General features: G+C 43.6%; 1 protein-coding gene across 1 annotated transcript in view; it reads left to right on the top strand.

Moving 5' to 3' along the window:
• slc24a3 (solute carrier family 24 member 3) overlaps positions 1-15,581 on the top strand; it is a 324,655-nt gene that overhangs the window by 153,219 nt on the left and 155,855 nt on the right. The gene's annotated exons all lie outside the window — the stretch shown is intronic.

Genomic DNA, 15,581 nt, shown 5'->3' with positions numbered 1-15,581 from the left:
TCTCCCCATCCACCACTCCCCTTCCCCCTTTCCCCTCCCTCCTCCCTCCTTCCCCACCTCTCTCCCCTCCCCCTCATTTTTAGAAATAACCCAATTGTGATTCGACGTTTCAGTTCAGGGAGCAACTGTAGTTCTGGCATGACTGGTTTTGATTAGGTTAAACTGCCATTCATGTGGGAAAAGACCAATGTTCACACCTGAAAGGGATTCAAAAAATTATTTTGCATTAATTGGCTTGTTGGTACTCATTTCCATCGGACCGTGGTAATTGGAACAAAGTTTGTAAAGCCTTGATAATCATGGCTTTTCACACAACATTGACTCTCGAGGAGTCGTTCTGATGCACCCGTTTTCCTTTCCCTTTCTGCTCATCCGAGACTCCTCGGTTTCAATGCAGCTCAGCCCTCACCCCTTGAGATGCACGAGAAATATCACTCGGACATGGTAGAACTGTGGCAACATGGCTGGAATAGATTTCAAGGGCTTAATAATCCAAGTGGTGTAGATGCCACAAAAGCAGCCTTTGTTTAAAAGCCGCATGAACCTGACCAGGAACCCAGTTCATTCAGTGATAAAGTAATTTCTTGGTTCTGGTCCTATGTAACTCGTAGCAGCCCTCAAAGGTCCAATAGTTTGCTCAATTTGGGCATCAAGCAATTGAGTCCCATTCATAGTGTGCTTTCAGAGCTGTCAAATGTCTCAAGAAGCTCCAACATGACTTGACATGAGAGAGTGGGGAGATTCTGTGAGGATATTCCAGTACACAGTTTTGGTGAAGCTCAAGCTCAGGCAGTGCAGATAGCAGGATAGAAAATGGTCTAGTTAGGGACTGACTTCACCTGGTTCCTTAATATCACCCCTCTGAACAAGAAGGCACAGCAGTGCCTCCACTTCCTAAGAAGATTGAGGCAAGCAAGGCTCCTACCCCTCAACTTAATGGTGTTTTACAGGAGCACCATTGAGATCGTACTGGTAAGTTGTATCTCTGTCTGGTACGGGACCAATTGAGCATCGGACCCAAAGTCCCTACAAAGGACTATGAGAACAGCTGAGAGGATCATAGGGGTCTCCCTACCATCCACTGGGGACATTGATCAGGAGTGCTGCGTACGCAGGGCCCTTAGTATTATTAAAGATCCCACCGATCCATCCAGCATCCTCTTTGACTTTCTACCATCAGATAGGAGACTATGATGCATAAAATCAAGAACTGTCAAGATAAGAAACCGTTTCTTCCCCCAGGTCATTAGGCTTCTGAACTCCTGGCCACGTTGTATTTGAAGTTTCACTGGTTAATCTGTTCTGTACCTTACAATATTTAATATTAATGCACTTTAGTTTGTTATGATGTGATTCATCTGTAGATTTTATCCTTTCCCTCATAAGTTATCATGTGTTATGTGCTTTACACCCTGGTTCGAAGAAATGTCTCATTTCTATATACATTATATGGTTATATATGTTATCAACATGTATATAGTTAAATGACAATAAATTTCACTTGACAACTGAATGAAAAAATATCAGTGCTAGAAAAGGGTGAGCAGCTTCAAGTTCCTGGGTGTCAGCATCTCAGAGGGTCTACCCTGGGCCCAACATTCTGATGCAGTCATGTGAAGGTCACAGAGGGGTAGCATGAAAATGGGAAATAGAATAGATCCTGCATCCCAGGGACAATGTTGTATGTGAGAGGAGCAGTTGAGGGTGGTAACTTAATCATATTGAGGTTCACCAACTAATCATGACTGGATGACTTCCATTTTTCTTGTACAGTTTGCAGAAGTTTTCCTGTTTTAAAATCCCCAAGATTATCCTATTTAAAGTCTATAATTCTGACCTTTAGTTGATTTATTTGTGATAATGGCAGACTGTCAACCCTGAGTGTAACTTGTTGAAACATTGGACAGCAATGAACAAGGGAAGTCAAAGACAGCATAAAAGCAAAAGAGAGGGTATATAGTATAGCAAAAGTTCTTGGGAAATTAGAGGATTGGGAAGCTCCTAGTAACCAACAGAAGGCATGTAAAAATCCATAAGGAGTAAAAAGCTCAAATATGAAGGTAATTTAGCCAATAATGTCAAAGAGGAAAACAAAAGATTTTTTCTGATATATAAAGAGTAAAAGTGAGGCAATTGTGGATATTCAGCTGCAGGAAGATGACACGTGATAGTAATGGGGACAAAGAAATGGTGGACAAGCTTAAGAAGTATTTTGCATCAGTCTTCACTGTGGAAGATACGAGCAATACACCAGAAATCGGAGAGTGTCAGGGGCAGAAGTGCTACTAGTAAAGAGAAGGTGCTTGGGAAGCTGAAAGGTCAGAAGCTAGACAAATCACCTGGGACCAGATGACTAAAGGCAGGATAAATAAAGTGAATGTCGTTTACTTGATTTTTTGAAGGCCTTTGATAAGGTGTCACACATGAGGCTGCTTAGCAAGTTAAGAGCCTGTGGTATGAAGATTAGCTAACGGGCAACAGGCAAAGAGTAGAAATAAAGGAGGCCTATTCTGGTTGGCTGACAGTGTCAAGTGGTGTTCCGTAGGGGTCAGTATTGGGACCACTTCTTTTCACGTCACGTATCAAAGATTTGGATGATGGACTTGCAGTATTGTGAGCAGTTTTGTGACTCTCATTTAAGGAAAGATGTGCTGACATTGGAGAGGGTCCTGAGGAGATTCATAAGAATGATTCTGGGTATGAAAGGGTTAGTACTTGATGGCTCTGGGTTTGTACTCACTGGAGTTTAGAATAATGGGGGGGGGGGGGGAACCTCATTGAAACCTATTGAATATGGAAAGGCCTAGACAGAGTAGATGTGGAGAGGATGTTTCCTATAGTGGATAAGTCTAGACCCAGATGACACGTCAGAATAGGAGGACATCCATTTAGAACAGAGATTAGAAGGAATTTCTTTAGGCAGAGGGTGGTGAATCTGTGGAATTCATTGCCACAGATGGCTGTGGAGGCCAAGTCATTGAAGCAGTGCTGGATAGGTTCTTGTGTGGGCAGGGTATCAGATGTTATGGGGAGAGGGCAGGAAAATTGTGTTGAGAGGGATATTAAATCAATCATGATAGAGTGGTGGAGCAGACTCGATGGTCAAAGTGGCCTAATTCTGCTTCTATGCCTTATCTTTCCAGACTGTTGAACACATGCCCCTACTATTTAAAGTTCTATCCAATGCCCTCTTTATGTGACTTGCCAGGAGGCATGGAACAGCTGGAGCGTGTCCCACCAGAATAACTCCCTCCTTCCCCAATACTGTTGTCAAATTCCACAAATTCAAACCCACTTCTCCCACCCCAAACTTTCAGCCAATCATTTAACTCTAGTCTTAGTGACCCTGTGCTGCTTTGCACGTGACTCAGGTCACAATCCAGACACTACTCTCTTTTTGGTTCTGCATTTTTTAAATTTAGTCCCTAGCTGCTCAAATTCCCTCAAAATAACCTCTTACTGCATAATAAAAGCAGCCAACATACTCAAAGACCACCTCTTCCCTGTTCATTCAAAACGTCTCCACTTCTCATTGAGCAGAAGATACAGAATCCTAAAATCATGAATCACCAAGCTGAAGGACAGGTTCTATTGAATGGACTGCTTGTGCGATAAGGTGGACCGTTGACCTCATGATCTGAATCATTAGGCCTCGTACTTTATTGTGTGCGTGCAGTGCACTTTCTCTGTAACTACACTCACCCTGCATTCAGTTACTGCTTTGCCCGTGTTCTACTGACTTGATGAAAAGATCTGCATGGAAGGCAGCAATAGTAAACTAGTTTACTGATAGAGGAGAGTCTCAGCAGCAGACTTTTTGTGTCGGTTGCTCAGATATGCGGTGTACAGTACCTGACGTGCAGAGGCTGGTGATGCCCCTGAGCCCAATGACGCTAACCAGCAGCATGACCTAGGTCTGGACAATGGTGCCTTTAGTGAGGCCACGTCAGCGGCACTGGCTTTGACAGCTGATGCAGACAGTTTTGACGACACCACTTCAAATGCTGTTTATTTTTAGCGCGCCCTGTGTGTTTCTGGTAAATGCAACTGACTTAGTTTTCATCACCCTGTGCACTTACTTGGCCTGCCATGGATGTGATGTCATTGCGTGAGTCAGGATATCGGGTTGTCAGATCGCTGACTGTTCACTTGTCAAGCTGTTGCATGCGTGGTGTTAGCCTTGCTGTTGGGCAGTCGTACGGTGCCAGTGAAGTTGACAATACCTTCCTAGGGAGCGTCGCGGAGGTCATAATTAACTGTGATGACTACTGCTCCCCCAAAGCATCTGCTTCGAGGGCTTGATATCTTTGTGCTGTGTGACACACAGGAAGCAGAGTGAAGCCTGGCTGTCCCTTTAAGGCACTGCCGTCACCATGAAGCTCTGGATGTGTTACAGTGAGTCAAAACCTGTTACAGAGCCATGGACCCCTTGGCCTACCAGCATACACTCACCTATGTTAACCCTATTTGGCTAGGCTAGCCCTGTTACATTCTATGCCTCTGAAATTCCTTTGTACTACCACTCCTGTAGTGTTCTAGATACCAGCCACCCTCTGGTTGGAACACGTTCTTCCTCCAATTTAAACTTCTAACTCATTGCCCTCTTAGATATCCCCGCAATGGGGAAATATTTCTCACCAACCTCTTACAGTACTGTGCAAAATTCCGAGGCACATATGTAAAAAGCTAGCGCGTCTAAGACTTTTGCACGGCACTGTATTTATCAACATGGAGTGGAGAACAAGTTTGCAAATCCGATGGGAGCAAAGGATGTTGAGAATGGCGAGGGTGGAGCGTCGCAGGAGGTGTGTGGGGCAGGTGGCAGCAGAGAGCTGCGGGGGTACAGACTCACCCAGCCCTGAGCGGCCAAGCACAGTTATTTGATTCCAAGTAGTTGGTTTATTGATTATCAGCCGGAGACTCATTCCACCGAGATGCAACACTGAGTGTCATAGGAAGTCATTCCTGCCTGTGGCCATCAAACTTTACAACTCCCCCCTCGGAGTGTCAGACACCCTGAGCCAATAGGCTGGTCCTGGACTTATTTCCACTTGGAATTTATTATTTATGGTTTTATATATTTCTACACTACTCTTGGTTGGTGCAACTGTAACGAAACCCAATTTCCCTCGGGATCAATAGTACGTCTGTCTGTCTGTCTGTATTAGAGAATACCTCCCTGGTGCTTCCCTCTCCCTTCCCCTTCCCATTCTCAGTCCATAATAGAGACCCATAACAGAATCAGGTTTATCAGCACTCACACATGTCATGAAATTTGTTTTTTTGCAGCAGCAGCAGTAGAGTGCAATGCATAAAGTTACTACGGTGCTATGCACACGAGCTATATATGTCATTGTACGTACCTCTGTAAGTTCCCTCCTCAGCCTCTAGGGAAAAGAAACTCAACCTGTCTCACTCTCACTACTGAAACTCTCCATCTCAGGTTTTTCAGTGATAGCTCATTTTTATTTTACCCCTTTTATCTGCGGTATGAGAGAAACTCTTCACTGGTTTTCTAAAAGTAGCAGGGTGTAATGTTGAAGGTTTTTGATATAACCTCAAGTGTTCAGTTCAAGATTTAATGAGTGGCAGTTCTGATCCTTATTCATTTTAACATTGTCTTCAGGAATCTCACTCCCACCACCCCTCCCTGTCCTTCCCGCCCTGTGGAGAAGGACCCCTGTCAAGGTACAACAGCCCCTTTTCGTAGTCAGTGTGTGAAACTTAGTGCCAAAGTATTTGCCTGTGATTGGATTCTCAGATTTGTGATGGCCAATGTTTATATACAGACCTTTGCTGAATAGAAATCAGTGCTTCTCCTGTGATCCCACTATAGGAAGGATGTGGGGGCTATGGAGAGGGTACAGAAGAGCTTTACCAGGGCATTGCTTAGATTAGAGAGATGTGCTGTAAGGAGAGGTTGGAGACGTTGGATGAACTAGGGCTGTTTTCTCTGGAGCAGTGGAGGCTGACGGGAGATCTGACAAGCTGGTAATATTATGAGTGGTGGGGATGCTCTAGGTTCTGGATATCTTTCTTCCCAAAGTATCTAACGCAAGAGGGCATTTGAACATTTTAAGGTGAGGGGAATTTTAGAGATTTGAGGGTCAAGTTTCTTTTATACAGAGGGTGGGTGGATGCCTGGAGTAGTGGTGAAGGCAGATATGATGGAAGTGTTCAAGAGGCTCTGAGAGGAGCACATGAATGTGCAGAGAATGGGGTGGGGGAGACATGTGAACTGTGTGCAAGCAGAAAGGATATTTAATTAGGCATCATTGGCTTCATTCGTTTAGAACAACAACATGGGCCAAAGGACCTATTCCTGTGCTGTACTTTTTTTGTATTCTGTAAGTGTCGACGTTTCTTTTCAATTCTCATTCCGAAACGGATCCTGTAGCTCTCTGGCCATCTTCAAAGGCAAAATCAGCCACTTGGCCGTCAAGCCCACGCCCTTCCAAATCTGCATCACCGGAGCAGACCATACGCATTACCAGGGTCCACTCTCACTCCTTCTGTGTTAAACGTTTGTCTGTGTGCCGACCAGATGGGAGTTGGACAATGGAAAGGAAAACAGAAGGCAGCTGCAGCCAGCAAGGAGGTTAGATGGAAAAAAGGCAAGAGTTTTAATTAAACAGATGCTATCTTTTTGGCCTGCACCAAGCGTTTTGAACTTGCCAGCAGCTAAGTCTACATCAGCTTTTTCTGCTTATATGGGCTTTGCCTTCAGGGTGAGGGTGACTCAAGTAAACATAGTTAAGGAGGCTCCATTGCTGTAGCCAAGAGTCTTCCAAGACCCTTCAATGTGTTTATAAATCTTGAGTTCAGTTTGTATTGGGCAGCACAGCGTTGATCTATACTTTCAACAGTTGTGTCTAGGTTCTACAGATCTGTTACTGCTGTCTCTGTCTTAATAAAAACTAAGGCCTGAGAAGTCACAGCAAGGAAATTCCACCCAGGCTGCCACCTCCTTCCACCTCTTGCCATTTTGCCAGTTGTTGTGCTTGGCAAATCTCAGTCATTGTTCCTTCCCCTCCAAAGCTCTGACTTACACGCAGTGCCCACTTTATTAGGTACTTCCAGCACCTAATAGTGACTGTTAAGTGTATGCTTGTGGTCCTCTGTACACCAACATTGTAACACGTGGTTATTTGAGTTACTTTCACCTTCGTATCAGCTTGAACCAGTCTGGCCAATCTCCTCCGACCTCTGTCACTAACAGGGTGTTTTCACTCGCAGAGCTGCCACTCACTGGATGCTTTTTGATTTCGCAGTAAACTCTAGAGACTGTTGTGCATGAAAATCCCGGGAGATCACCAGTTTCTGCAATATTAAAACCTCTCTGAATGGCACCAATAATCATTCCACGTTCGAAGCCACTAATATCACATTTCTTTCCTTTTCTAATGTTTGGTCTGAACAACAACTGAACCTCTTGACCATGTGTGCATGCTTTTATGTATTGAGGTGCTGTCACACGATTGGCTGATCAGATATTTGCATTAATGACCAGGTGTACAGGTGTAACTAATAAAGTTGCCATTGAATGTATATATCCAAACGCAATATTCAAAAATGAAAAGCCAAGTGATTTTCTTTTGAGCAGAGGGTATTTTATTTCTGTCTGTATTATGTCAGGGATTAATCTTCAATTCCTAGAAAAGCCTTGAGGGTTAAATCCAGGAGAAGATCAATTTGAGATTCGTAAAGCTCGATGTGCTTACAGTGGGAATTAAATACTATAACTTATTTAGGTTTAGAATCATCTGTTTGGTTTAATTTTTGATTGTTCCATAAGGCCTGCCTTGGCAGAAATTCTGACTGAAATTTGCATACCTTGTATTGCAGTTAAAACGCATAGTGCAAGACTCATTTCCTTCACACCTTTATGTATTTATTATTCATTGTCATAATTTGCTCTCATTACATAGTCATTTTAAGTCCTCAATGTGCTCCTTGCAAGTTTGCCATTTTGTTTCAGTTACCATGTCATTTTAATTGAGCTGTAATAAATATTTGGCTTAGTGAACTCAGTAGGTAAAGGACAGCGTTGTGCAGTGGTTCTACTGACCCCTGTGTTAATGGTATGGATCCTTTGCATGAAAAGGTGGGAACACCCGACTTAGAGTCTTGGTTATTGATGAAGCCCATTTTCTGTGAGGTGGTAGATTCATTCTCCTGAAATAGGGGTTCTGGCAACTGTTCTCTGGAGGCCATTCAGCCCATTGCGACCTGCTAGCAAGTAGATTGTATAGACCTTGGGGTCATGTTTTCTGGCTAGTTGCAGCCCTAGAGATGGAGGGATATGCTACCCTGTGCTTTCACCATATGACATAGGACATTCCAGTAATGGACAGAGCTAATAAATATACTCTCTCTCACTCAGTTGCCTGATGTTCATTAAACAGTGTGTTTCAGCCATATCATATCGTTTTCTAATTAATCAGTACAAAGTAGTTACAAATTGTGTACTTGGACCCATGAGTAGTGCTTGTAGCTATGGAGATTAGTTCCCTTCCACCCCCCACCAGAAACACCAGGACAGTGCCAGAGCATTGGATTGGCAATCCAGAAAAGATCTGAGTTCTCAGATGCCACTCCATTGAATTCAGTCATTTTCAATTTTATTGTCTAACTTCTGTGGGCTCAGTTCTGTATCATTCAGCTTTGCAATGACTCAAAGTGTAGACACTGACTGTTGTTCAATACGTCATCGTTCCTCACCAATGTTGCTGTCTTTTATCCATTAACAATTCTTCCCACCTTTTGCTTATTTGTTGCCAAAGTAAATTGCACTAAAACAAAGCTGAACTAAAAATGTCTACTGAGGAGAATGATCTGCTGGGTGTCCCGGGGCCATGAAAGATGCTCCTTAAGTACACATGGATTGATGTCTCTCACTGAGCCGTTCACACCGCGTGACGGGATAGACACTGACACTGCCCCACAGCCAGTTCTGTGTTTTGCCAGTAGAGACCATGTCCTTTCCCTTTGGATCAGTGTCACACTCTTCACTGCCAGCCTGGGGACTGACTGGTGTCCAGTGAGATGTGCGACTTGTCCTTTATCCAATCCAAGACTTCATTTTGGATTCACTGTCGTCAAAGGGAGCCTCAGTTATTCATGATAGCCAAGCAAGGGTGTAGAGACCTGGAGGGGTATTTTGAATCTCTTTGTTACTTCCAATCTCTGGACATTGAATGATGAAATAGATTGTCTGATCCATCTGTTGCTTAATGATGTTATGTTCCAATGTGAAAAGATTGCTTACTGCTGTGAATGTGCAGAATGTTGAGAATTGGTTGGCAAGGTAGGTTGGCATGCTGATATTTTACCTCAGCCTTAGATTAAAATCAAGCCTCCATTGCAACTTTATGGGGGGGGGGGGGGTATAATTTCAAATTTATTCCAGTGACCACTTGAGACCTTTGCAGAAGACAGCCCGTGATTGTTTTAGCTGAAGTAAAATGGGGAGGGGGGGGAGAAATTAAATCAGTGAACATCATCAGGGACCCCCACCACCCTGATCATTCTCTCTTCTCACTGCTGCCATCAGGAAGAGGGTACAAGGGTCTCAGAACTCACACCACCAGGGTCAGAAATAGTTATCGGCCTCAGTCATCAGGCTGTTGAACCAAAGGGGGTAACTTCCCTTGCCCCATCATTGAAATGTTTTCACAACCAATAGACTTATTTTAAAAGATTCTTAAATCTATGATAATTAATAAATAAGCAAGTACTATCAAGACCTCGTGTTCTTGATATTTGTTGTTTATTTGTTATTATTGTTGTTTCTTTCTGAACTTGCACAGTTTGTTGTTTTCTGTACTCTGGTTGAACGCACTGGTCTTTCATTGATTCTCTATAGCTATTATTCTATAGATTTGTTGCGTATGCCCACAGGAAAATGAATCTCAGGGTTGCATATGGTGACATACATGTACTTTGATAATAAAATTTACTTTGAACTTTGTTCTACTGAGCATGTGGTCATTATGGCACTCTACTGTGTCTGAAGAGAAGAAGCAAATTTCATTCATATCTTTGTACATTTCCCCAACAATTAACATTGGTCAGAAGAATCAAGTATGCAGTACTGCCACTTGACAAGTGTGTTAGTCTAGCTTTTATCTTCTGGATTGAGTTCCACTGTTTCAGTACCTGTTGGTCCAAGATGTCCCATCCTGTACCCATGGGAACATGGAAAACCAGCCAGCAAGCGTAGACTGATGATGCTCCTGAACTAACAGACTAATGACTTGCTCTTTTAACCATCATTTCTGCTCCAATAATGCTGTTTGTACCCAAGACCAAATGAAATAAATACTTTCGAGGTGTAACCCAGTGGGTTTATCAATAGCAACACAGAAAATAACAGAGGAGAACACGCACGTGTGGGGGCCACGCAAACCTTCAGGTCTTCTGTCTGTTCTGCCTCCTCAGTTTCAGTTGCCACAGGCACTTTCCTTTTACTGTTTTCCAATTTGTGTATTGTTGTTGAAACTGCACTCCTATTCGTAATGATTTGTTACTTAAAATATGTTTCTTCCATCCTGTTTTCAACTTGTACACGTAATGTCAGGATTTAAGCCCGTCTGCCACTGAAAGCTGTTTCCTTTGCTTTATTCCTTATAAGACTATAAGACCTAGGAGCAGAATTAGGCCATTTGGCCCATTGAGACTGCTGCTCCATTCAATCATGGCCAATCCTTCTTTTTCCTCCTCAACCCCACTCCCCGTAACCTTTGATGCCATGTCCAATCTAGAACCTATTAAGCTCAGCCTTAACGACCTGGCCACAGCTGCCTGTGGTAACAAATTCCACACGTTTACCACCCTCTGGCTAAAGAAATTTCTCCGCATCTCTGTTTTAAATGGACGCCCCTCTATTCTGAGGCTGTGCCCTCTTGTCCTAGACTTCCCCACCATGGGAAACATCCTTTCCTCATCTTGGCCTTTCAACATTCGAAAGGTTTCAATGAGATCCTGATTCATCCTTCTAAATTCCAGCTAGTAGAGACCCAGAGTTATCAAATGTTCCTCGTATGATAACCCTTTAGTTCCTGGAATCATCCTTGTGAGCCTCCTCTGAACCCTCTCCAATGCCAGCACAACTTTTCTTAGATGAGGAGCCCAAAACTGTTCACAACACTCAAGGTGAGGCCTCGCCAGTGCCTTATAAAGCCTCAGCATCACATCCTTGCTCTTGTACTCTAGACCTCTTGAAATGAATGTGAAACAGCTCGTTTTTCTAGAAATCTCCTCTGCTGCCTCCGTTATAAGGAGTGAAATCCTGGCTTCCCCAACCTCAACTGTAATCCCTTCCCAGCTTGTACCATTCTTGTAAATTTTATCTGTACCCTTTCCAAAGCCCAGGAGTGGGCATGCCCCTCCTCGGGCTACAGGAGGGGTTCATACAGCTGGAGTGTAGTTGCTTGGCATTTGTATTCAAGGGTTTATCTTAACAGGCTGGCATTTAGATGTGTGTAATGGCATAAATGTATGTTCCACAATACATTCTATTTTGCTGGGAAAGTAAGACTGACGGGTGACCTTATTCAAGCCCAGCATTCTGAAGGCATTTGACAGATGCTGAGATGGTTTCACTAGTGAGAGAGTCAGGATCAAAGGCATGTAGCTAGAAAAAAAATAAGAAAATAATCATTTTAGACTGAGGGGCATATAAATTTATTCTCTCAGTGGGTAGTCACGCTCTGAATTCTGTGCCCCTGAGAGTGTTGGAAGCCATACCATTAGATGCTTCCAAGATGCAGATAGATAAATGTTTGCAAAACTATGAGGAGCTGGGTGGGATGGGAAAAGAGTTGAGGCCGGAGTATGTCAACCACAGTTGTATTGAATGGTTGGGAGGGAGTGTGGTGTTTACGTGGCTGAGCAGTTCATTCCTGCTTCTATTGTGTTCTTGTGGAAGTGGATTCAATGCTTCCGTATGGCACCCAGGAGAAAAATCCATGCTTAGGTTCCAGATAGTTTACTGTCATTCTTCAGTACCCAAGTGTAAAAGAGAACAAAATGATTGTGACTCCAGAGCCGATGCAGCATAAAAACACACACGCTCACAACAAGCATACCAAACATTAGAGAAAAAGCACAGTAAATATAAATATGTAAGATTAGCTTATATACACAGAAGTGTTAAAAGGTGCAACAAGTTTGAAATTCATTTCAGAGATTAATGCCAATAAAAATGATATCAATGCTTGTCCATTTTTATGGACAAATGTAACAGTAGATTTTCTCCTGGCCTTATCAGGATGCAGGAGTAGACTCTTTAACCTCTCATAGCCACTTCACCGTTCAGACTGTTCACGGCTGAACTTATCCACATCTCCAGCTCTCGTGGTAACTTTTTACCTGCTTGGATATGAAATATTTATTGACCCGCTCCTCAAAATTATTCACACACTCTGCTTCTGCTGCCCTTTGAGGGTGAGAGCTGCAAGCTTCTGAGAGAACAACAGATTGTCTTCAGAATCACAGTCGTGTTTATTATTCACTGACGTGTGTCGTGATGTTTGTTGTTTTGTGGCAGCAGTACAGTGCAAGACATAGAAAGTGACAATAAAGAAAAGGACAATTTTTTTTATTTAAATAAAAAGAGGAATAGTGAAATAGGGTTCATGAGTGGACCATTCAGAAATCTGATGGCAGAGGGGAAGAAGCTGTTCTTAAAATGATGAGTGTGTGTCTTCAGGCTCCTATAGACAACCACGATGGTAGTAATGAGAAGTCTGGATGGCGGGGGTCCTTAATAATGGATGCCACCTACCTGAGGCATCAGCTTTTTCAGACTTACTCTTAAATGGGTGAACCTTTATTTTTAAACTCTCAGCACCAGTTCTAGTATAGTAAAAAGAGAGTCATATTATCTTGGTATTGCCAAAACAAGGAGAATATTAAACTCAGAGCTGGGCTATTCAGGAGAGAACTTAAAAGGATGGTTGTACATGGAACTCCTTCCCTCAAGGAGCTGCTGACTCCAACTCGGTAATTTTCAATGTATGATTGATCGAGGTCTGCCAAACACGGATGTGAAAGGTTTTGGAGCTAAAGAAGGTGGATGTTTGTAGGATGCTACCCCGTGTGATTTTGTACTCTTGAGTATCGGAAGGGTATCCTCCAGCGAATGTGTTCCAAGAGATGGCTCTGGGGATACCTTGAGAGATGGAAAGTTCAGAGTGCAAACTGTGATGACCAAGGGTCAAGGATATGAAAATGTGCGGGAGAGAGTGAATTGTCAGGGTCAGAGGTTCGAGGTGGATGATGCAAAAGGCCTAGGCATCTGCCAAGGAAAGTGAACTTTTGAAATCTGATTTACTTGGGGGGGAAAAGAAGCAAGCATAAAACTGAGGTTCGGTTTGAAGTGGTAGAAGTATGAACACATGAGTGAAGGCTGTGATTGTAAAATAATGGAACATAGGAAAGTTTAAAGTGAGCACTGTTTCAAAATAAAGACGTGAAACCTGTTCAAGTATGTATCTTCAGATATGGAGATAATGTTAAAAAATCTTTTTATTCTACTGTAGCTGCTGAACTTGCACCTCATTACTGATTTACAATCTGCCCTCAACTGAGCAAACCAGAGCTACCTTCAATAACACAATATCCTGCTCATCTATCATGACATTGCACTGTGTAGACTGGAAATGTAATTTCATACAGGTGCCAAGCAGTGACAGCTCTGCCAAGCAGTGCCAGCAGTGACAGCAAAGACGACTAGGATTCTGTCAAAAGGTGTCCTGTTTATAGGCATCGGCTGAAGATATGAGCATCTCACTGTGATACTGTAACTGTGAAATTCACAGTCAGTAATTGGTGCATCTGGGTGGTACTTTTGAAAGGACAGGGCATTCAGACGATAGCTAAAGATTGATTCAACGTGATTGGAAAATGCACGGTGATGTACCTCATCATGTATGATAATCAATCCATTAACCTCAGCATTGTCCTTTGTGTGTTTCTTATGTCAGTGGACCGAGGCGAGGGCATCTAGCTTGGGAGCTAGAAGGGCATTGCAAACAAAAGTGGCACAATGCATATTCTCAGAGACAAATCGCAGTAGAGACCGAACTGTTGGAAAATACTGTACCACAAATAAGATGCCAGCTAGATAGCTTTTAATACTTCTAAAAGGCATCTATGAAAATAAATCTCCTGACCTAAGCCCTCCCACACCTTTCAAATATTTTATAAACCTAGAGGAGCCACAGAATGCATTGTTGTCATTCACAGGAATGGATGGCTCTGGGGATTGTTGAACTCCTAGCTCTTCTGTTATCCTGACTTTCCCTTTAAACGTCTAAGTCCACCTTCAGAGAAGGATGAGACAAATCTGCAGCTGGGCTCAGCATCTTCAGCAAGCCTGCTCTGAATGTTTGCACACTGAATGTTATTTCTGTGAAGAAGTGAACTGTCTGGATTTATAATGTGCTAATCACATTTTAAGGGTGCATTTGAATAAAGCCTTTAGGAACAATGTCAGCGTGTCTTGAATACAACATCGGGTCTTCTGAATGCAACGCTGTGTGATACACATTGAAAGGGTGGGAGGGCAAATCTTGCGCTCTCTTCTGCTTTGGAGCTACGGCAGGCCTTGGCAGTTAGATTGCCTTTCTAGTGAAGTCACTGGAGTTGACCCACACTCAATGACATGGTGTTGTCTGCTGGGTAGCAATGGACTTGTGGACCTATGTTTGTACTTCTCCCTTCTTCCCCCATTCTACTAACCCTTGATCGTTCACTCAGAGCAAGGAAACAGACAGTTGTAAAACTGAGTACACAGATTGCTTTGCAATGGAACAATAAATATTTTATATGGAGGCCCTTCAAGGTGCTGTCGCAGTCATACACTTCAGAGACTGTTAAAGGGATGGTGCAATGTGATTCCAAGGGTGAAGACTGTCCCTTGACAATAGACTGTGTGGCATAGGCTGCCTTCCTTGTGGTTTAGAAGAAACCTAGAGACCTCATCCTCATATCCCTGCTGTGGTGAACTACATATACCTGTCTGGACACACCCCTGCTGACTGCTCCTGTGGCTCCTCACATTGACCATGGCTCCTCCCACAGACCCCGGTATAAAGGCGATCAAGGCCTGAGCCCGGCCTCTCAGTCTCCAGGATGTAGTATGGTGGTCACTCACTGCTTGTTCCTTCTTCCAGTCAATAAAAGCCGATATCTCGCCTTACGTCTCAGAGAGAGTTATTGATGGTGCATCACCTGCAACAGTTTCAATGCCTGTCTTTCACCTGTAATCCGTACCCAACCCCCAACAGCTAATTGCAACCCCTCCCACCCTTCACTTACGTTCCCATCAACCATCCCAGACCTTGAAGTGCCGATGCCTCTGATTGCTGGACCTCCAAGTCTCTGTCCCTCTCTCCCTCTCCCTCTCTCTCCCTCCCTCTCCCTCCTCCCCCTCTCTCCCTTTCCCTCCCTCTCCCCCTCCCCCTCTTCCCCTCTCTCCATCTCCCTCCCCCTCCCTCTCTCTCTCCCTCCTGCTCTCCCTCTCCCCCTCCCCCTCCCTTCCCCCCTCTCTCTCTATCTCCCCTCTCTCTCTCCCC

The sequence above is a fragment of the Hypanus sabinus genome, chromosome 12 (assembly GCF_030144855.1).
Source record: "Hypanus sabinus isolate sHypSab1 chromosome 12, sHypSab1.hap1, whole genome shotgun sequence".
Taxonomy (NCBI): domain Eukaryota; kingdom Metazoa; phylum Chordata; class Chondrichthyes; order Myliobatiformes; family Dasyatidae; genus Hypanus; species Hypanus sabinus.
Note: the sequence above shows the minus strand (reverse complement) of the source record. Positions and strands in the feature narration are given on the sequence as shown.